This window comes from Protopterus annectens, chromosome 9.part0 (assembly GCF_019279795.1).
Source record: "Protopterus annectens isolate FY-2018-M chromosome 9.part0, PAN1.0, whole genome shotgun sequence".
NCBI classification, from domain to species: domain Eukaryota; kingdom Metazoa; phylum Chordata; order Ceratodontiformes; family Protopteridae; genus Protopterus; species Protopterus annectens.
Window position 1 is genome coordinate 1,411,749,154 of NC_056743.1, and position 24,278 is coordinate 1,411,773,431.

Here is a 24,278-nt window from a genome sequence, read left to right on the forward strand (position 1 = left end):
CTGAGAATCTCGCGGCATACTGGACTCCGCATGGGTCTCGGTAAAGGCCTGCGACTCAAAAGTAGTGGGTATCAGGGGCTGCGAAAGCGCCTCTCTGAGTACCGGCAAACCGGCAACTGGCTTAGGAGAAGTTTTGTCATCGGTTTTGGACCTCAACGGTCTGTCACTGTCTTTTTCTTTGTGTTTTTTGTGAACTTCGGTAGTCGGATTGCTAACAGATGACATTTCAGGGTAATTAAATCTGGATCCAAAATATTTAGAAGCAAAATTATACCGACGCTTAATAGCGCGTTGGTTAAATCTAGCACAAAACCGTCAGCAAGGCACATTATGATCAGGGCCTAGGCAAGGAATACAGTACAAATGAAAATCCTTATGAGGTATTTGCTTCCCACAAGTAATGCAATTGTTAACTTTTACTGACATTGGTAAACAGCAAGAAAAAGTTTCCCCAATGGGGTACTTAGCTTTAGTTGAAGACTTCGGTTCTGAAACTCGAATGCGAAAATTTCAGGAGTCGGCCAACCGGCACTTGCGAACTGCTTCTGCTTCGGGCACTGTGCGACAAGAAAGACTGAATAAAATGGCGTCGGCTGCATGTTTTATACCCCTGATGACCTGACGTCATGAATGAGGAGACAGCAACTGATGCAGGACCCAAGACTTTGTTATTCAGGCCGACTGAGGGCAACCTGCCAGCAGATTACCCAAATGTAATGACTGCAACAGTGAAACACGAAGAACATCATAAGAATGATTTCTCACTACTGTAGACATGTGATGGTCAAAGGCTAGACTTCTACCTATGTGTGTCCCCAAGTCCATGACTACTGGGTATACTGTTAAGGGTGTATTGTCAATATAATAGTTATCAGTGGTGGATGACTTCCCAAAGGATACTATTATGCATTTCTTGGCATTTAGTTTTAGTTCACGTCTCTGACAAAGTTATCTGCCTGTGTCAGCCCTTCCTGAAGAACATTAGTGTCAGTGGGGGATTCTATGACTGCATTTAATTTGCAATCATCTGCAAATTTAGTCAGCCAGAGGCCCTCAACACTGTCCTTGAGTTCAGAGAAGTAAATGAAAAAAAGGAGCAGTCCCAGGACTGATCCCTGAGGGACTATGCTTGTGACGGGCTGCTTTGTAGAGGTTGACTCCCGAAGTCTAGCTTCCTGACCCCTGTGAGCCAGCTGACTATTCACCAGGTGACATAAGGGTTTATACCTAACCTCTTGAATTTGTCAACAATGCCCGAGTGGGGTACTGTGTCAAATGCCTTGGCTAGATTAAGCCATTGCTTTGGTGACCTTCTCAAAGAGTCCACCAGATTGAGTAGACAACCAGGTTAATACATCATCTTGTTCAGTGTAGACAGCTCCATTAGCAATGAGCTCTGCATACAATTGTCTACTGCCTTTGATGTTGCAGACTTAGCTAAATAACGTTTGATAGACTTTATATGTCCACGAGTTATTTGCTTAGTGTAAGGAGAGTATTTTTATCTTGCTGGGTGCTATGCCTCCTAATTTTTGCTATGGCTGTCTTCCTTCAGCCATACAGTCTTTTGATGCTGTGATTCCAACAGGGTGGCTTGTTTTTTGAGTTAGTTCTGTATTTCTTCATGATAGGTACAGCTGTCTCTATGCAGGTATTAACATGTTTGTATTGGGTTTCTTTGAACAGTTCCACATAGGCGGCAGTGTTCTCAGCATTTACGGGGACTTGAAATTTTGCCAAATTATCACTTAATAGTAGGAAGAAGTTAGCCTTAGAGTAGTGCCTGAACATTCCAGGGATACCTGGGGTTCCGGGTTTTATTTTTACTTCAAAGGAGACCATTCTGTGGTCTTACCTTACCAGAAAAGACATTACACTAAGGGATGTGCAGCACTCTCCAAGTGAGGACCAGATCCTCAATGTTTGCACCCCTGGTCATTCATACGTATGTACTAGGCTATCGGCCCTGGGGCCTATATAAGCCTGGAAAAAAAAGGTTCCCTGGCTTTCACCACCCAAGAAAATAATTTTCCTGTGCCCCTGTTAAGCAGTGCCGCAGCAGTGATCCCCAGGATGAATTTTCTATTTCCCATCCAGTTGTCAAGATTTTTCTTAAAGAGGGCCAATGAAGAGTTTTGCTTGACATGAATGGGTAGTTTGTTCCACAGTATGGGAAGTCTCTAGGACAGGAATCTATCCCTCCAGCATGTTCTGTTTATTGTGGTGACAAGGTTTAGGTCCCTGGAGCATGTGGTTCGGAGAGATTGGATTTCTTTAAGTGTAGCATGTCCAACAGCTCTGGATTTGACATAGCTTTGTAATGTGAGGCATAGATTGCCTCTGAGTAGGCAACATGCGACGGAGTAGAGCTGGAGTTTTTTGAGACGGTCTGAGTATAGCATCTGTTTGAGGCCGGTAATCCTCTTAGTGAGGTATTTCTGTGGCCTTTCCAATTGCTGTAGGTGTCTTGTGAGATACATGGCAAATGGGGGCATTGTACTCTATATAATGGGTCTGATGAGGGATAAGTAGAGAGGAACAATGACCTCCTTTTTTCTAGAGGAGAACCCTTTTGTGATGAGGTGTGCCATGCAGAAGGATTTCCTGACTACTGTGGTGATGTGGTTATCAAAGGAGAGACTACTGTACACCTGTGTCCCGAGGTCTCTTATCACACTTTCAGTGTTTAGTGAGCTATCACCTATGTGGTAATTTATGGGTACGGATTCTTTATGGACCAGTCCTTTTTTTTTTTTTTTTTACCAAAGGTGGTGTCAGAATCCAATACTAATCAGGTTATCAACCTACCAGTCTTCTTTCTGAAATTTTGTAACAAAGGAGAATGAGAAGTTATGTACTTACCATAACGTTCCATGTTAGTTGTCTTCTTCTCGCCTTCTTTCTTGCTGGACGGGTTCGGAGCCGAACCTCGGCTCCGACTCGGCCTATTACTAAAGCTCGTGAGCTATTTTTACTGGCTCGAGGCTATCCTATGTCCCATAATGCTAGGCATCATATACCCAGATCTCGTTTGATAGCTAACACTATGGACATACATGTCCCCACCATGACAGAGAATATATATATATATATATATATATATATATATAGATATAGATATATATATATATATATATATATATATATATATATACACCTCTACATATCTAAGCTCTTGTATACATATATATATATATATATATATATATACACATATATAAAACTCTTATAAGAGTTACCAAGAAAAGGAAGAGAGGTAGCTGAGGAGATTTCTCTCATGATAACACATCTCAGAAGATACTCTCGGTCTTGCCAGGCTAGGGGGATCGAGGGTGGGATGCAAGAAAGAAGGCGAGAAGAAGACAACTAACATGGAATGCTATGGTAAGTACATAACTTCTCAATGTTAAGTTGTCAATCTCGCCTTCATTCTTGCTGGATGGGACAGCGTCCCTAGCACCTTAGTCCTGGGTGGCTCAATGGAACAGACTCGAGTACAGTGGAACCAAAATCAGCCCGACTTCTAGAGGTCATGTCCAGCTTGTAATGAGAAATGAAGGTATGAAGAGAGGCCCATGTGGCCGCTGCACAAATGGAATCCATTGGCAATCTTGCCGGAAAAGGCTACTGAAGAAGCTAATGCTCTAGTTGAATGAGCTCTGGGCTTAATAGGGAGCTCTTTATGCCTCAGTTGGTAAATCAACATGATAACAGAGGTCAACCACCTGGACAAGGTTACTTTGGAAACTGGCAGGCCTTGCTTCCCTTCCACGTAAGACAGGAATTGCTGTTCAGATTTCCTCGTCTGCTTGGTTCTATCCAGGTAGAAGCGTAATTGACGGTGAACGTCCAAACAATGTAACTTCCGTTCAGACCTACTGGTATAAAGTGGGAAGAAGACAGGAAGATCGATGGTCTGATTCAGATTTTTTTCAGAGAGTACTTTGGGTAAAAAGGAAGGATTAGTCCTAAGTGACACACTATCTTTGTGAAAAACAAGGTAAGGAGGGCGAACACAAAGGGCTTGAAGTTCCGATACCCTTCTTGCTGAAGTGATGGCTACTAAGAACAGAGTTTTCCAAGAGAACAACTTTAATGAACAGGAAGCCGCAGGCTCAAAGGGAGGGAGAATTAAAGACGACAGCACCAAATTTAGGTCCCATGGTGGGGGAGGATCTTTTACCGGGGGCCTAAGTAAGAGGGTTCCTTTTAGAAAGGCTTTACAAAGTTTGTGTGACATAATACTGGTCTCTGATAATCCAACATGAAAATCTGCAATAGCAGTCAGCTGAACTCTGATGGTGGCTGAAGAAGAACCCATTTGAAAAAGTTCTGCCAAAAACTCTAAAACTATATGGACAGGAGCTGTAAAAGGGTCAACTTGTTTCTCCCCTGCCCAAACAAAGAAACACTTCCATTTGCTAGCATAAGTCTTTCTGGGAGTAGACTTGTGCGAAGCGAGGATGATGTCATGAACTGAATGAGAGATTGAGGGAAGCCTGGCTAGGGTTGGAAGTGGAGCAACCAAGCTGTGAGGTTGAGAGATTAAAGAGATTGATGCAGCCCGCCAGACTGATGTGTCAGAAGATCTGGCGCTAGGTCCAGATACCAGGGCTGATCTAGTAGATGACGTTGCAGGAACGGAAACCAAATTTGTCGAGGCCAGTAAGGGGCAACAAGGATTATTCTGGATCTCAAAGCAGTTGCTTTCTGGATTAACTGAGTAATTAAGGGAAAGGGGGGAAAAGCATACAGAAGACCCCGGGGCCAATCGTGGACTAGAGCGTCTCTTGGGGGGGGGGGAGAGACCTGGGAGAGGGAAGAGGGTGAAGAAGTCTTGGCACTTGCTGTTTTGACGGGTTGCAAAAAGATCGCAGCAAGGCTGACCCCACCTTCTGAAATTTTTTTCTGCTACTAGCTGGTTGAGAGACCACTCGTGGGGCATGAGAATGGCTCTGCTCAGCCTATCCGCTATGACGTTGGACTTCCCGGGGATATGCGTTGCTACCAGAAACCGTTGAGAAGAGATCGCCCACTGCCAAAGTCTGAGTGCTTCCCGACATAGGGGGTAGGACCTGGTTCCACCCTGCTTGTTGATGTACCACACTACAGTCATATTGTCTGTCTGAATTGCAATAGTCCCGGTGGGTAGAGAGTCTTGAAGGGCTTGCAACACTAAAAGTACCGCTCTCATTTCCAAGACATTTATGTGCAGGTGGCCTTCAAAAGGTTGCCATGTCCCCTGGACTGTCCTGCCCTGAAAATGCCCCCACCCCCCACCCGATCAGGGAGGCATCCGTTGTCACAGTAGCAACAGGAGGAGGAAGGACAAAAGGTCTGCCCTGAAGAACCTGAGGGGAGACCATCCACCACGAAAGGTGCCTTTTGCATGACTGAGTGATTAGAATGCTGTGTGACACTGGAAGCTGTTGAAAGGACCACTGGGAAAACAGCATCCATTGCAGGATCCACATGTGAAAGCGAGCTAGGGGGAGTAATGTGATGGCTGCTGCCATGAGACCTAGGGTTTTTAGTACGAATCTGGCCTGGACTCTGCTCTCTTGTAGTAGGATTTGAACATGATCGCGAATGTCTGAAATCCTTTGTACAGGCAGTTTTGCTGACAGTTCCACAGTGTTTAAAACGCCACCTATGAAGGTAATAGATTTACAAGGCAGACTTTTCGGAGTTTATAGAGATACCTAGCTCATTGCAAATTTGGAGGGTATAATCTCTGGAATGGAGTAGCTGACGCTTGGTGGTGGCAGTAAGGAGCCAGTTGCCTAAGTATGGAAACACCTGGAATCCTTGTCATCTCAGGTGAGCCGCAACCACTGCCATGCATTTGGTAAACACCCTGGGGGCTGTGGTGAGGCCAAAGGGCAGGGCTCTGAATTGGTAGTGACTGGCTCCCAGCCAGAAGCGGAGAAACCTCCTGGAGCGCATGTTCAATTTGATATGATAGTACACATCCTGAAGGTCTATAGAGCACATCCAATTGTCCTGACCCAGAAAGGGTAGAATGGACTGAAGCGTGACCATCCGGAATTTCGTTCTTTGAACAGACTTGTTCAGCCTGCTGAGATCCAAAATAGGTCTCCAGTCCCCTGTCTTTTTTGGTACCAAAAAGAACTTGGAGTAGACTCCGGATCCTTGCTGGTCTGCTGGGACTGGCTGGATGGCTCTTTTTTCTAGCAGCTTTGAAATTTCTAGTGCTGCTTGATCCCTCAGACCGGGTGGAACGTCTGGAAGGGGCCCTTTTGGCTGTTGTGGGGTGTGAATAAAGGGAATTTTGTAACCCTCGGATATGATCGACCGTACCCATTTGTCTTGCGTGAGGGAATGCCAGGCTTCTGGGTACAGCGATATTCTTCCCCCGACTGCCTCCGAAGGTGGACAGTCGGGCAGCTCCTCAGGGGTGCTGGAAGGATTTGTCAGAGAAGGGTTCTCTGCTACCCTGATTCTGCGGACCCCCCCTGCCCCTCGGGCGGCATCTATTATTGTGCCCTCCTCTGCCTCCGGAGGGAAGCTCACCACGTGCATCAGGCAGTACTCCCTGAGGTTTGCGGAACCACATTTTCCCACTCTTCTGACCCTTAGGGTATTGGTCTAGAAGGGGTAGAAAAACGGGCTCCCACGGCAGAGAGAGTCTTGCCATCCTGCTCGCACCTGGTCAAAGAATCCTTCACTTGAGGTCCAAAACAAGGCAGAACAATCAAAGGGGGTGTTAGTGAAGGATGCCTTGAAGGGGTCAGCAAAATTGCAAAGCTGCATCCAGGTGTGTCTCCTTAGAGCAACGTCCGTGCCTGCAGCCCTACTCGCTCCATCAGCTGCACAGGAAATGAGCCGCATGGAGGAGTTGACAATAGAGTTCAGGGTCCCCAGCTGGGAGTTGATCTTTTCCTGAGACCCCGCAGCTGATGGGTCCTGTAAGGTATCACCCAGTTCTTTGAGAAGGTCTCTCTGGAGACGGGTGAAATGGCACAAATAATTCAGCGACCGCACAGCAAAAGTCGCTGAAGAAAACATCCGCTTGCCATACCTGTCCATAGTCCTAGATTCCTTATTAGGAGGATGGACAGGTACTGAAGGGTCAGCCAACTCCTTTTTAGTGGCCGCCGCCACCACCATGGCATCAACAGGGACGCCCTTAGTTAGAAACTGCTTGTCAGAAGGGGCTGTAATAAATTTTGTAGGCTTCTGGGGAGTTGGTTCCATAGTATCCGGAGCCGTCCACGCCTTTTGAGCCACCACATCCATGAGTGGGTCGAAAGGCGGAGACACCCAGGAGGTGGAAGGTCGAGAACCGAATGCATCCAGGTACACCGACTCGTCCTCGGAAGGGTTACGGGCAGACCAGTTTCCCCCCTCAGCTTGAGAATCTCCAGGATGTCAGAAAAGGAGACATCCTCAGAGAGGGACCTTGGGGACACTTCTGACTTATCCAAGTCGGTGTCAGATGTGACTGACTCAGGGGAGTCTACATGCTTCCTCTTGCATTTTCTCTTTCGAGGGGGCTCCTCTGAAGAAACAGGGGAGGCCTCGGAAGAGGAGGATACACCCAATGGGGCTACCTGTAGCGTCAGTTCTCCACGCTCGGGATTGGAAGGGCAGATAGAGACTGAAGCAGGCACCATAGAGGGAGGAGCCGGCCGTGGAGCAGGCACAGGGGCCAGCACACTCCTCATGACCTCAAAGGCGCGTCTATCAGGCAGGGAAGGGGGTCCCCGCTCCGAAGAGACAAGGACTCCTCCCGGCACCGAGAGGGACGGCTCTGAGGCCGATGTCGGGGCCAAACTCACCTGCGCCGAGGCTCCAAGAGGGAGAATGGGGTCGGACAAGGGTCTGATGCCACTCACCCCCTCGGAACCGAGGGAGTCCCGGCGCCCGGATCCCTCCAAGGATGGAACCAAGGAAGAGATCGGAACCGACGAGGGAGCCGAAAGGAGTGGTATCGGCTCCGACGTTCCGACAGTCCCATCCCCTACGATCTCCGGCTCCGAACTCAAAGGAAGAGTCAGAGGAGGAATCGAAGAGGGAGTAGTGATAGCCACTGCCTGATGAGGAGGGCTATGCAACATTTGGTCGAGTGCCTGCGCCTTAAGTAGTCTGCTAACCACCCTCTCGAGGTCATGATCCGACAGCCTGGAAGACCGAGAGGAATGGGACCTGTGACTCCGCTCCGATAACAAGGGAGACTTCGGAGCCGAATGGACAGATTCCAGGGAAGGAGACCTGGAACGCTTTCTGCTCGAAGACGGCTCCGACAGCAGAGTCGGAGCCGACTGAGGCCTCGAATCATCGGTTCTGGCCGGAACCGATGCAGAGGTAGTAGTAGTAGCGCCACTCGGCGACGGCTCCGAACATGGAGCCGACGGTTTGGCGGGCTTGGAAGGTTTACCCGACGAAGGCTTAGCCGGGGAACCTTCAGGCTTCAACAAGCCTCTCAAAATAAGTTTGTTTCTGCGTTCCTGCAGGACTCTTGGACTGAACGCATGGCAGACAGAACAAGAGTCCTGCAGGTGCAGAGGGCCCAAGCAATATACACAAGAAGTGTGACTTGTCTGTCAGAGACATCTTCTGACAGCACGAGTCACTTTTCTTGAAGCCCGAGACCTTGGTGTCTTTCGACATCCTGAAACAAGGATGACGGGCAAAAAAAGGCAATTATAAGCGGTCTAGTCACAATCAGCCAAAACACACACACACACACACACACACACACACACACACACACACAGCTTGTAAAAGACCAAGAAAAACAAAAACCCAACACTTTTTAACACAGTTTAACTCTAGGCACACACATACAAGAAAAAATCTACAGAAAAAAATCCAAAGGGATTAACTGCTACAGAAAACTGTAATAGGACAAGTTTAGCCAAAAGCCTAACTATTCAGTGAGGGGAAAACTGAAGAAAAAAACTACCTAAGAGGGGATTCTAAACACGGATCTATAGGGTAGGAACTAGGAATAACTATCGCTAAGGTTAGAACCAAAAAACTGACTAAATACAAGAAAAAGATCAATACAACCTGGAGCCGGCAAAAAGACGCAACCTCGTAGCTGAAGCGGCAAACGAGATCGGGAATATGACGCCTAGCATTATGAGACATAGTAGAGTCTCGAGCCGGTAAAAATAGCTCTCGAGCTTTAGTAATAGGCCGAGTCGGAGCCGAGGTTCGGCTCCAAACCCGTCCAGCAAGAATGAAGGCGAGATTGACAACTTAACATACTCTGTTCCTTGTTTGAGGCCCATATTCCGTTCGTTCTTTATTTTCCACTGCTCTGTAGACAGCAAACTAGATCTGAGGTATGTAAGGTGATGAGGACATTATGGGTACAGGGAGGAGCTCGAGAGTTCAAGTGTTCTACAGTCTGAAAGAGCGTCAGATCCAAGGATCGGATCCGAACACACAGCTGAGGAGGAAAACACAGATGGAACGTTATAGTGAGGACATAACTTTTTTTTGTCCTTTCCTGTTCAGGAAGGTTATTTTTAAGCTAGGATGCTGTGTTTTAATGGACTACCATGAGACTTAACCATACTTTTAAATGGGGGCACACTTTTTCGTGTCAGTTTTAAAGTTGCTGGAAACCTTTTTTTTTTCTGTGGAGAAATTGTGTTTATTTTTACTTTTGGCGCTGGCAACGTGTTATAAAGTGCTTTTTTACCATGTTTTGTGTGAAAAAAGTGACTTATAAAAACCTTAACATTTTTACCAGCTTTTACTGCTTGTTTTCCCTGGGAAAGAGGCACCATTTTCATCTTGACCACTGAGAAGAACTACCAGTTCCACAGTTCGTCCTTCTTCCAGCCGCATAAAGAAAAAGTTAAGCAAACAGCTTTGCCGTCATAGCAGGCTAGCAATTTGCCTCAACTGCAGGTGGGTGAATGCTGTGGCCAAAGCTTGTACCTCAGACCACTTATCTTTTACCCCAGATCCCTCTGGTGTAGCACCTACAGCCACTATGGTCCAGGGTTAGCCACGTCCTCTGTGGCTGTTGGGGTCCTCTCAGTGGGTAAGGGAAAGACACTCTTGTCTATCATGGAAGAGAGAGAACATTGAGTACTTCCTGTTTTGATCAGAATGTTGTACCCATCTCTTTGAAGGCTAATGAAAGGGGTAAGTTAATGCAGGGAATCGTGACTTTTCAGTCCTCCTTTTCCAAGTTTTCTAATAGATTCTGTAATACCTCATCCAATTTTGGCAAAGAAACAAAATAAACAACCTCAACAAAATGCAGGTAAATGTACATATAAGAAGAAATGGCAGGGAGGTTCCAAAAGGAATTCCAGACCCCCCCCCCAAAAAAAAAAACACACGGACAGTCCAAAAGTCAGATTGACTATTTAAGATTCTCCGCATTCAAATCCATAGGCAAAACCTTATACCACTTTTTTTGCAAGCTGTAGGTCCCCCTCTAAGACCCAGGAAACTCATGACATGTATTTAACCTTACTGGAAACACTCACCATCCATTATGATACCATATTCATGCACAACTTTAATTACCCCACTTTTAACTGGGAATTGTGTATGACCCATATTCATCAAAGACACCCACACCTCAAGACTGGTGGCAACGCACGATGCATCGGAGACCATCCAGGTGCAATTAACCATAGGCAAGACTGCTCTGCAAATTGTAGCATGTTACAGGCCACCCTCACAAACTCAAGAACCTCACATGGCCTTCCTGAAAACACTAGAGGGGATAAATGTATCACCAAACACCATCATACTAGGTGACTTCAATTACCCTAATATAGACTGGGAACACTACTCAAGCCCAAACACCCTAGCCCAAAAGTTCCTGGAATTCATAAACTCAAATGCCATGGAACAACTAGTCACCATCCCCACAAGAGGAGAAAACATACTTGATCTCATCATCACGAACATGGGAGCACAATGTTCAACACCGGAAGTATACCCCTCACTGGTGAGATCAGATCACAAACTAATCTCACTGGAGGTCCTCATCCCACCCCACCCGAAATAAAAAAGACCACAGTAAAGAACTTCTCGGCCGACTTCACACTTCTAAAGACTAGTGTGGTCTCCTTTAAGGCCCCGAGCCGACGGAAAACAGTACTCAAGCCGCTGAATCACTTACAAATGCCTTCTACCAGCACCTGCAGGACTGCATGGATAAGGCAATCCCAAGCAAAACAAAGACTCTTTGTACCAAAGGCAAGCGTCCACTCTGGTGGACCCCAGCCATAAACAAACTCTACAACAAAAGGAGGAAGCTACTACAAGATAGAGCAAAATCCTTAAAAGGTAAGACACCCTTGATCACTATAAGTAAAAACTAAGAGCTCTCATAAAATCATCCAAAGCAAATTTTGAGAGAAAAATAGCTAAAGACTCAAAAGACAATCATAAGGCCTTCTTTAGCTATGTTAGAAACCTGGGAGGAAACTCCCAGATATGCTCAGAACTAGTTCAAAATGATGTGAAGATTACTGATCCTACAGACATTGCCAACATACTGGCTGACAGGTTCAGTGCAAACTTCTCCCCTCCCCAAAAGGAGAGATATCTATACCAAGCGATTGCAGCCCCCAAACATCTCCAACGCCCAAGTGAGAACTGCTCTCTCCAAAGCAAAAACACAGCATCCATGGGACCTGATGGTGTCCCCGGCTGTGTGCTCCACGAACTCAACGAGGAATTAAACCCACAGCTAGGACAGCTGTTTAATCATAGTCTTACCTCTGGATACGTGCCAGGAGTGGCGCACTGCAACTGTGGTCCCACTTCACAAAGGCGGTGCCTCCACCGACCCTGGAAATTACCGCCCATTAGCTTGACAAGCCTTATCTGCAAAGCCATGGAGAGGATCATAATGGACCTCATAAATAAAGACATAGAATTTGCAGACTTTGGATCCATCCCAGTTTGGCTTTGTCAAAGGCAGATCATGCCTTCTAAACTTGGTTGACTTTTTGAAACAGTCACCAAAGCCATTGATGAGGAAAGGCAGTCCATACAGCCTACCTCGATCTGGCGAAGGCCTTTGATACAATACCCCACTCGGGTATCATTGAAAAACTCATCAGCTTAAATGTTAACCCATACATCACAAGATGGGTTGCAAACTGGCTGAGTGACAGAACCCACAGGGTCAGAGTTGCTGGCGCCATGTCAGACTCAAAGCCTGTCACAAGTGGTGTACCACAGGGCTCAGTCCTGGGCCCACTCTTGTTTGGCATCTACTTTTCCAGTACAAGCAAACACAGGAGGGTTATGGCTGACAAAGTTTGCAGATGACTGCAAACTGGCCATAGTAGAAAACACATCTGACACAGATATCCTTCAGAAGGGTCTCACAGAAACGGATAACTGGTGCCAGAGCCATGGCCTAAAGTTAAATGCCAAAAATGCATAGTCATACCCTTCGGGAAAAACAAGGTTACCCCTAGCTACCAAATAGGTGGCAATCCACTGAGTACAGAAGAAGTTATCAGGGACCTGGGGACCCAGGTTGATAGTAGTCTGTCATTCGACACCCATGTAGCTAAAGTAGTTAGGAAGACCTTCTACATTGCCCACCTTATCATGAAGGGATTCTCATCTAGATCAAGGGAGGTCATAGTCTCCCTATACTCATCACTCATCAGACCAATGATTGAGTACAATGCCCCATTCGGAATGTATCTGACCCGACACTTGCAGCAGCTGGAGAGGCCACAAAGTTCCTCACCAAAAGGATAAAGGGTCTCAAACATCTGTCCTATGCTGCCCGACTGAAAGAACTCCAGCTCTATTCAGTAAACACCTGCTCAGAGGTGACCTTTGCCTAACATACAAGGCCATGTCAAACCCAGATTTGATGAATATGCTTCACCTCAAAAATCTAGATCCGTCAGAGCCAAAAGGGAGGGAGACTGAAACCTCGATATGGCTATTAATAGGACGTGCTGGAGGGATAGATTCATCACCCAAAGACTCCCTATGCTGTGGAATAAAATCCCGGTATATGTGAGGCAGAGCACCTCGCTGGCCTTGTTCAAGAGAAATCTTGACCAATGGATGGGAGATCACAGATATACCCCAGGGATTACCTCAGTGTCACTGCTCAACAGAGGCACAGCAAAATAATGGGTATAGTTCCCCATACTAAAGGGGTGGCGTAAGCCACAAAACTATGGGCTAGGCTTGTAAATGCCCTCGGGCAGATAGCCTAGTATGAACCTATGAACCTATGACAGCAAACATGCAGGCACAGGCATTCTTGGATTTTGTAAATACAAACTTCCTGGACCAGATTGTCAAAACACGAAGGCGGAGCCATGTCCATATTCATTAAGGATATCCACATCCCCAGGCTAGTTGCTCAACATAATACATCCGAAATTATCCAAGTGCAACTAACACTGGGTAAGACTGCAATCCAGGTTGTAGCATGTTACAGATCCCCCACCATGCCCCAGGATTCCCACTCTTCATTTCTTAAGATACTGGAAAATATTAAGGTACAACCCAGTACCTTAATTATGGGCAATTTCAACTACCCCACCATCAACTGGGAAAATGACTCCTGTACCACCAACTCATTCGCTCAATGTTTTCTGGAATTCATAAATTCCAACGCCTGGGATCAGCTTGTCTACACCCCCACCAGAGGCAGCAAAATCCTGGACCAGTCATTAACAATATGGGTAACCGGTGCTCCACACCAGAGGTCAGTTCCTCGCTGGTCAGATCTGACCACAAGCTAATCACCCTAGACATCCATATCCCACCCCCCATTAAGGAAACCACCATCAAAAACTACTCCAAATCCAACTTCATGCTTCTTAAGACAGAAAAGGCAAACTTCACGACACCCATGCAGACGGAAAAAATAGAGGTACGACTGCTGAATCTTACACAAATGCACTGTATAAACCATGTACAGGAGTGCATGGACCGTGCCACCCCCAACAGAATCAAGATGCTAGCCTCCAAAATAAGGAAGCCAATCTGGTGGTCCCCTGCCATAAACAAACTCTACAACAGAAGGAAGAAGCTGTTGCAAAAAAGAGTACAATCCCGAGATTGGAGGAACTCCCTGTTTAGCCTCAGCAAGAAGCTGAGATCCCTCATAAAATCTTCCAAAGCCAGTTATGGAAATAAAATTGTCACTGATTCCAAAGACAACCACAAAGCATTCTACAGCTATGTCAAGAATCTCAATGGCAACACTCAGATCTGCTCTGAGCTACAGCACAATGGCACTTAATATACAGAACCAACCGATATTGCCAGCATCGCCCCCCCCTCACCCTCCAAAGGGCCCATCTTAATACCGGAAGAATGCAAATCGCCTGTAATAACAGATGAACAAGTAAAGACCGCACTCTCCAAAGCCAAGAACACAGCATCCATGGGACTAGACAACATCCCAGGCTGCATACTGCACGAACTACAGAACAAACTGGCACCCCACCTAAGTGCCATGTTCAGTCATAGCCTCACCTCAGGCTATGTGCCTACTGAATGGCGCACAGCGACGGTTATCCCACTCCACAAAGGGGATGCCATCACAGACCCCGGAAACTACCACCCCTTAGCCTGACGAGCCTGGTCTGCAAGACCATGGAACGTATCATCTTGGAGCTTATAAACAAAGACATAGGTAACCTCCAAACCCTAGACCCGACTCAGTTTGGGTTTGTAAAAGGTAGATCATGTCTACTAAACCTGATTGGCTTCTTTGAAGCAGTCACTAGAGCCGTAGACGAGGGCAAGGTAGTGCATACAGCCTATCTTGACCTCGCCAAGACTTTCGATACCATCCTTCATTCTGGAATTATAGATAAACTCACTAAACTGGGCATAAATCCCTATGTCACAAGATGGGTGGCCAACTGGCTCACTGACAGAACCCACACAGTAAAAGTAGTCGACTCCAAGTCCGACTTCAGACCAGTGACGAGTGGAGTATCACAGGGTTCGGTCCTGGGTCCTCTCCTGTTTGGCATCTACTTCTCTGAAGTGCAGGCCAACACAGAAGGTCTTTGGCTAACAAAGTTCGCAGATGACTGCAAACTAAGACCCTTAACAGAATCACTTAATGATGTAAACATTCTACAAAAGGGCCTCACAGAGACAGGTGCTTGGTGTCAAAGTCAAGGCCTCAAGCTCAATGCCAAGAAGTGCATTATCATCCCCATTGGGAAAAACTCAGTACCCATGAATTACCACATAAGCGGTAGCTCACTAAACACTGAAAGTGCGATAAGAGACCTCGGGACACAGGTGTACAGTAGTCTCTCCTTTGATAACCACATCACCACAGTAGTCAAAAAATCCTTCTGCATGGCACACCTCATCACAAAAGGGTTCTCCTCTAGAAAAAAGGAGGTCATTGTTCCTCTCTACTTATCCCTCATCAGACCCATTATATAGAGTACAATGCCCCCATTTGCCATGTATCTTGTGAAAAAGTAAATAAGGAGATTTAAAAGACAGAAAGTACAGTTTTGTACCTACCATAAATGTAGATGTCCGATAGGAATGCATCTGCAGTCCTTACAAATGGGTTGTCCTGTCGTCAGGCAGCCCCTCGGTCGGCCGGATTCCAAAGTCTGGGTCTGGCCTCGGCTGGTGTCGCACTTCACCCGACGTCATAGCTGCAGTTATTCGGGTATAAAGGCATCAGCCGACGCCATTTTCCTCAGTGTTTCTTGCCCCAGATGCCAGGTGCCCTCTTGGAAGGCTAAATTTGGATAAATGCCAATGACTCCAAATAGTAGAGAGCAAACACAAAAAATAAGCATGTATGTACATATATACAAACAAATACACCATAATAGATTCCCCCAGCTAGCTATAAGATGGGCAAATACCCTAGGAGCACCACAGAGGGGAAGGCGGGTGGGTAATCCTGACTGCAGATGCATTCCTATCGGACATCTACATTTATGGTAGGTACAAAACTGTACTATGTCCTTCAAGGATGCATCTGCAGTCCTTACAAATGGGTAGAATACCATAGCCAAACTGGGGGAGGAGGAAAAATAAAGTTATGGTGTAGTTAGGATCCCTTGTAAAACAGCAGTGGCAAAACCTGCTCGGGATCTAGAGTATAAAGGCAAATTATAATGCTTGGCAAATGTATGCACGGAGCTCCAAGTAGCAGCCTCTAAAATGTCCTTGGTAGCCACTCCTCGTAAGAAGGCAGTGGTAGTGGCTGTAGCCCTTGTAGAGTGAGGCCTGATGTTCTCTGGAGTTTTCTTTCCATGGTAGGAGTAACAAAATCTGATGCAATTTCCTATCCACTTGGAGATTGTCTGTTTTGAAATTGCTTTTCCTTCTCTTCCTGTTGCATATGCTACCAGTAGCTGGTCAGTTTTTCTATTGCCCTTGGTCCTGTCCAGGTAGTAGCGCAATTGTCTATGTACATCCAAGGTATGCAGCAGTCTTTCTCCCCTGTTCTGTGGGTTGGGGAAGAATGTAGGTAGGTGGATAGCCTGATTTAAAGAAACTCTGGAGACCACCTTAGGCATAAAGGAAGGATTTGTTCTCATGGACACTATCTTGATGGAAGATTAGGAAGGGTTGTACTGCCATTAATGCCTGAAGTTCAGATACCCTTCTTGCCGAAGTGATTGCCAGCAGGAAAGCAGTCTTCCATGATAAGTATTGTAATTCTGCTGTTGCTGCTGGTTCGAAAGGAGGGAGTGTCAATTTTTCTAGCACAAAGTTCAAGTCCCATGCTGGCAATGGTGGCTTCCTAGGAGGCTTTACATTTTTAATTCCTCTCAGAAACTGTCTGAGCAGAGGATGTGAGAAGACAGGAGGATCCAAGTCGTATTCTGCTGAAATAGCTGATGCATGAATCTTGATGGAGGAATAGGACAGGCCTGTGTGGAAGAGCTCTGCCAAGTATTCCAGGATGTTGGCTATGTTTACCAGTGACACATCTTCTCCTTTTTCAGTACTCCAAATGTGATATCTTTTCCATTTTGCTGAATAATTTTTTCTTGTTGAGGGTCTGCGAGCCTCAAGGATAATGTCTTTAACCCTTTGGGATAAATTTGGGTTAATTGGTCTTATGCAATGTTCCAGGCAGTCAGCTGCAGAGTTTTCAGGTTTGGATGCAGATTGTTGTAGTTGTTCTGTGTTAACAGCAAGGGAACCAGGGGTAGTGGCCATATTTGTTCCCGAGACATGCTCCTCAGTAATGGGTACCAATGTTGCCTTGGCCAGTCTGGAGCTATCAGAATGATCCTTGGACGGTCCTCTTTGATCTTCAATAGCACCTTGTGCATCAAAGGAAGTGGTGGGAATGCATATGCTGTCAGGTTTATCCAACTGAAGGATAGGGAGTCCACCTTCCAAGCAAGTGGGTGGTACGTCCTTGTGCAGAATTTCTTTAGCTGGTGATTGCATGGGGATGCAAATAAGTCTATTTCTGGAAGCCCCATTTTCTTGTAATGGTTTTGAAGATGTCGGATGCAGCATCCATTCGTGGGCACACGTGGTAGTCCTGCTTAATATGTCTGCCAGAATGTTTTCTTTTCCTGGTACAAAAATTGCTTTTAACTGAATGTTGTAGCTCAGGGCCACATTCCAGAGGTCCAGTGCCATCCGGCAAAGAGGATACGAATGTGTGCCTCCCTGTTTGTTGATGTACCACATAACTGTGGTGTTGTCTGTCCTTATCATCAATTGACCTTGTTGGAGAAATGGTCTGAATGCCTGAATTGCCAGTTTTACTGCCAGCATTTCCTTTAGATTTATGTGTAGGTGCAGCTGGTCTTGAGTCCATAAGCCTTGTATGCACTTGTCCAGCATGTGGGCCCCCGAACCGAGATCTGAGGCGTCCGTTGTGATGGTTTGGCTTGGTTGAGTAATGTGGAAGGGCAATCCTGTGTTTGATTGACAAGCCTGAGCCCACCATAGGAATTCTTGCTTCAGGCATGGAATAATTGGAATCTGGGTTTCTAAGCTGTGCTTGTGTTGAGACCATAAATTCCTTAGGTACCACTGTAGTTTTCTCATATGCAGTCTGGCATGAGGAACCAATATTATGCAGGATGCCATGAAGCCCAAGGCTTGCAGTACTTTTCTTGCTGTCAGATGGTTCTGCTTTGTTAATGCCAAGAAGTAGAGGCAGCTGCTCCTGTTTTTCTACTGTTAGGAATGCCATTTGCTTTGATGTGTCCAACTCTGCACCCAAAAAGGTTATTCTTTGGGATGGTATCAGCCTTGACTTTTTTATATTGACTGTGTATCCCAGGGCTTGTAGCAGGTAAATGACCCTTTGTAAGTCTTCTGCTAGCTTGTTTTTGTCGTCCGCTTGTATCACGCAGTCGTCCAGGTAGGGGTAGATTTGGATTCCCTGAAGCCTGCAATGAGCAATTACTGATGCCAGGCATTTCGTGAACACTCTGGGCGCAGTAGATAAGCCAAAGGGCAATGCTGAGAATTGATAATGCTCTGATCCTGCAATAAATCTGAGGTATCTTCTGCAATTTGGTCGTATGGGGACGTGCAGGTATGCCTCCTTGAGATCTAGAGTTACCAGCCAAGACTCCTTGCCCAGTATGGGAAGAAGCTGCTGTAGAGTCAGCATTTTGAATTTTGGAACAATGAGGAATGTGTTTAAAGCGGACAGGTCGAGAATAGGTCTCCATTTGCTTTCTTTTCTTGGTACCAGGAAGAGTCTGGAGTAAAATCCTTTCCTTGCTCCATAGATGGTACCTTTTCCACAGCTCTCATCTTTAATAATTGGGATATTTGTTTTAGAGCTTCTGCCTTTTGATTTGGAGGTAGGTTTGGCATTCCTCTCTTCCCTGGTAGAGTATGGAAGTGAAACCTGTAGCCTTGGTCTATTGTCTGTAAAATCCACTTGTCTCTTGTGATGTAATGCCAGTTTATTGAAAATAAGGCTAGCTTCCGCCTAAAGGTGCTTCTAGTTGCTCCCTGGTAGGCGGTGCCAGAGCCAAGTCACTGTGATTGTCCTGTAGTTGTGGTGCTGGCTGTGTCCGTGGCTGTACCGCTGGTTGTTACTCTGCCACTGGCGTCCCTGTAGGCACCCCTGGATTGGTTTCTGCCTCTTGAGCGCCTATTCCTGCCCCTCTGAGCTCTGGATGAGTCTGGAAAGGACCAATTCTTGGAGGGCCAATTCCTGCTAAACCTTGGCGGTTGGACCTGTAAGAAATCTTTTACTGTTTGGACAGATTTTGCCTTCTCTTCCATCTTCTTCAGCACCTGTTGTGCAGGAGAGCCAAACAAATTGATCTTATCCATAGGTGCATCTAATAGTTTGGACTTGACATGGTCTGGTAAGGCCTGCTCTTTTAACCATGCATGCCTTCTGATAACTGTGCCAGTCATGGCTGATCTAAAGGAAGCCTCCAGTGCATCATAGCCGCATTTTAAGGAATGGTTACTGACTTGCTGAATGTTATGTACCATTTCCTGAACAGATTTTTTGTCTAATGATTCATCAGAGGACAGTTTTGGTTAACTGGTCTAGCATAAACTCTTGATACTGGATCATGTGGAATTGACAGTTCAAGGCCCTAGCTGAAAGAGTAGCAGAAGTGTAAACTTTTTACCCCATCTCTCTAAGGATCTGGATTCCCTTTCTGAGGGGAGGGGGTTCTTAGCAGAAGTAGCTGCTACAGCCTTAGGTCCTTGGGAGATAGTCTCGGGATCTGCAAAAGGAGCCTTATACAAATGGTAATGTGTGTCCGGGACCCTGTAGTATCTATCAGGCTTAGCAGGGGCGGAGGTAGAGAATCAGGAGCAGTACAAGCATCATTAAATGCATCATCTACAACAGAAAGAACTGGAGGTATGGCTAAAGGCCTATGTTGTGGTAAATGTAGAAAGGTTCTAAGCCTTTTTCTGGAGTCTGAAAAATCCTGGCCCTGCCACTGGAATTGTTCCCTCATAGCATGCAAGGTTTCCCCAAAGGAAAATTCCTCAGGCGGAGAGGCAGAAGGGATGGACTCTTCAGCATCAGAATCTTCATAAGGGGAGAAAGGAGCCTCTGGAGGGTCCGAATCATCTGAATCATCAGAGGAATCATCTGTAGAAAGTGGCTGAGGGGGCTCCGCTCTAGGCCTCTTCTCTGGAGGAGGCCGAGAGGCCCTGTCTGGCTGAGGTTGGGATCCCCGGATTAAAGAAAAGAGATCCTCTGCTAAACTAAGCATTTGAGAACTAGAGCTGGGCCTGTGAGAGGGGGTCTTAGCAGGCACAGTCTTAGAAGCTTTAGCTGCTTTAGCCCTGGCAAAGGCCTTAATGGACATGGCTGCAGGTGGCCTAGCAGCTCCACGTGTAGGGGTTGAAATATCCACGGGAATAGTATCAGATAATTCCTGAGAAACTGCAACAGCAGGTGGGATTTCTGAAGCCGATTCCACCAGGATGGAAGAGGCCTCGGTAGAAGGTAGGTTTTCGGCTGAAGGAAGATCCGCTTGCTCGGTTTCAGCCGAAACCGAGACACTCGCGGTTGGCTTAACCGCGGTTTCGGCCGAAGCCGCGGACCGCGAGTGTCGGTCCTTTTCCTTGCGCTTTTTAGACATTTGCGTAGTCGGAGGATCCGACGGCATAATATAAGCAAAATCGGAGCCGAAAAACTCCTCAGCAAATTCAGACCGACATCTAAGCGTCCGCCGGTTAAAAGAAGCACAGGCTAGACAAGCTGCTACATCGTGGTCTGGGCCTAAACAGGGTAAGCAGTAAGAGTGGAAATCTTTATGAGGTATTTGTTTCCCACAAGTTAAACAGTTATTCACTTTTTCTGACATCGGCTGAGGCAAGAAAGAGTCCCCAACGGGGTACTTAGCTTTTTAGAAGTCTTCGAAGTCGTATTCGGTAGTAGTAATCTCTGGTTCTGACCGACCGGCACTTGCGAACAGCTTCTGCTTGAGCCACGGCAAGAAAGACTGAGGAAAATGGCGTCGGCTGATGCCTTTATACCCGAATAACTGCAGCTATGACGTCGGGTGAAGTGCGACACCAGCCGAGGCCAGACCCAGACTTTGGAATCCGGCCGACCGAAGGGCTGCCTGACGACAGGACAACCCATTTGTAAGGACTGCAGATGCATCCTTGAAGGACATCTTGAAGTTCAGACACGTTTTTGGCATAAGTAATAACAACTAGGAAAATGGTTTCCCAGATCAAAAATTTTAGATCAGACTTAGCTGCTGGTTCAAAGAGAGGTTGGGTTAAGGCCTGAAGATTAACATTTGAATCCCAAGGAGGAGTAGGATCCTTTAAAGGAGGTCCAAGTAAATAGGTCCCTCTGAGAAAGGCTTTACAAAGCTTGGAGGAAGCCAAGGTAGAGCTATTTACTCCTATATGCAAGTTGGAGATGGTCAATTGTACTCTGATGGTTGAGGAGCTAGCACCTTCATTGAAAATTGTAGCCAAAAAATCAAGAACTTATAAATCCGTGCTGAAAAAGGTCTAAATTCTTTTTGTGTGCTCAAAAAAACAAAACTTTTCCATTTACTTTTGTAAATTTTTCTAGTGGAAGCTTTATGGGAAGATAACACAATATGATGGATGGGGGAGGAGAGCCTGGGCTGTCTAGCAATCAATGGAACTCGGGAAACCATGTGGTTAACTTGAGACCTAAAATGTCTAGCCGATTCATGTCTGTCGGGTGAGACAGGTCTGGAGTTGGATCCAGAATCCATGGTGGATGTAGAAGATGAGGCCAAAGGAAGGGAAATCAGATCCAACAAGGCCAGTAAGAGGCAATGAGGATGACTTCAATCAATACTTTTGCTGGAAATATTTGGGAATAAGGGGTAATGGGAGAACACCGTAAAGGAAACCGGAGGGCCAAGTGTGAAGATCATCTCTCAGGGACTCCCCAGTGGGGGGGGGATCAGGGAAAAGAACCTGCTGCACTTGTTGAAGGGAGAAACTAGGAGATCACAGCATGGTTGGCCCCATCGATGGAAAATTCCCTTCACCATGCTGACATTCAGAGACCACTCGTGAGGCATTAGAATAGACCTGCTTAACTTGTCTGCAATCACGCTGGATTTCTCCAGGATGTGCACTGCTATCAAAAAGTGATTGGAAGATATCATCCACTGCCATACTTTCACAGTTTCTTGACAAAGAGGATAAGATCTGGTTCCTCCTTGTTTGTTGATGTACCAGACCACCAGCATGTTGTCTGTCTGAATCACAACAGTCCCAGTTGGGAGAGTGTCTTGAAAGGCCTGCAATGCTAGGAGGACAGCTCTTATTTTCAGGACATCGATAAGAGAGTTGGCCTCTTCGGGTGACCATGTACCTTGAGCCATCTTTCTCAAGTAATGCCCCCCCAACTTGAGAAGCATCCATGGTCATTGTGGTCTTGGGCTGAGTAAGAACAAATGGAAAGCCTTTGTGTATTTGATTGGAGTGGATCCACTAAATGAAGTACTTCTCACAAGCTTGAGTTATCCTGATTGGCCCAGATAATGGGTGTTGGAGAACACACTACTGACTTGCAAGTGTCCACTGAAGGATTCTCATACGGAACCTGGCCGGTGGTACAAAGGTGACTGCCACCGACAAGGATCCCAATGCTTCAAGTATCAGACAGGCTGAAAGAGAAGAATTCTGAATAATCTTTTTGACCTGGGCTGAATTCTTTGAATCCGAAACAGAGGGGAAGAAACTATTTGAGTGACTGCATCAAAAAAAGCAGCGATGAATTCCAAAGTTTGAGTTGGATTGAGTTGAGAGTTGTTGTAATTAAACACATCCAGTCATCCTTGTGCAGAAACAGCAGGATGGACTAAACTGTACCGTCTGAAACTTTGTATGCTGAACCGATTGATTTAGTTTGCTGAGATCCATTACTGGCCTCCAGGGCCCCGTCTTTCTTGCACTAAGAAGAATCTTGAATAAGTTCCGGAGTCTATCTAGTCTGGGCAGACCTCTTGGATGACTCTTCTTTCTAGCAGCTTGTTTATTTCGAGTGCTGCTGCTTCCTTCTGACTGGGTGGAACATCAGGGATTTTCCTTGAAATTAATGCAGATGGATGGGAAAATTATATGATATAACCTCTGGATATTATTCTCTGCACCAACGAATTGTTTGTAATTTCTAGCTAGGCTCTCTGGTGCAGGGATAGATGACCATGACTGCCTCCAGAGATGGACAGTTGGGCTTCCTTTCAGGTGTGCTATTAGGATCTGTCATTGAAGATATCCCCCCTAGATCCCTGACTATGCGGACCACCTCCACCGAGGGGATGGCATCTTTCATTTGAACTCCCCCTCTCTGCCCCTCTAGCCCTGGGGGAACTTTCTCCACGTGGATCTTGAAAGGGGCCCTGGGACTTCTTGAACTATATTTTTCTTCCACCCCTTTGGTTCCTAGAAAAGATCCACTGAGGAGTCAAAAAATGTACACCCACAGCAAACAGGGTTTTCCCTTCCTGCTCACACCTACATATTGTGTCTTTCACTTTGGGGCTGAATAATGAGGATCCATCAAAAGTATCACTGATGAAAGAAGATTTGAAGGGTTCAGTAAAATCACATAAACTGTCTCCTAATGGAAATGCCTGAACCCGCCGCCTATTCAGCAGCATGGGAGATGAGCCTCATGGACGAATTTGAAACAGACTGTAGGGTAGCCCAGTGATTGGAAATAGAATACTCCACCTCAGAGGCTATGGTCCCAGATCTCTATCCGCTCTCTGATTTTATTTATTTATTTTTATTTTACATTTGTTGACTGGGATAGTCTTACTGGACTTATGTCCATTTTCAGTAGAGTCCCAGGGAGATAAGCTCCAAGAGATTACTAGACTACTAACATACAGGTACTAGTTGTTATACAGTTAAATACTACAAATTTAAACAGTTCGGGAATCTTCACAGTTTATACAAAAAACATGTTACAAGCATTAGATAAGATATTTTAGACTTTATGTACAAGACTGCATTAGTAACTAGAAAGTAATTGTTAAACAAATACATACTTCAAGTTTCAACAGTTCAGCAATGCTCACAGTTTAAACAATAAGAAGTTATGTACTCACCATAACGTTCCATCTGAGTAGGTATCTTCATTTGTCTGCAACCTTTGGGATACGGATCCGATCTCGGATATGAGCCAGCAACTTTTACCACAGCACAGATCCGAGCTCCTAGCTCCTCCCTTTACCCATAATCCCCTGCCAACCCTAACTGACCTCAGATCAAGTTTGCCCGATATAAGCAATGATATTGTGCCCCGGAAGGGGCTTATCCAAGACAGATCCTATAGGTCAGGAAGGAGGGGGGGGGTGGCTGCAGACAAATGA

General features: G+C 46.1%; 1 protein-coding gene across 4 annotated transcripts in view; it reads right to left on the reverse strand.

Moving 5' to 3' along the window:
* KANSL3 (KAT8 regulatory NSL complex subunit 3) overlaps positions 1-24,278 on the reverse strand; it is a 2,067,031-nt gene that overhangs the window by 1,841,899 nt on the left and 200,854 nt on the right. The gene's annotated exons all lie outside the window — the stretch shown is intronic.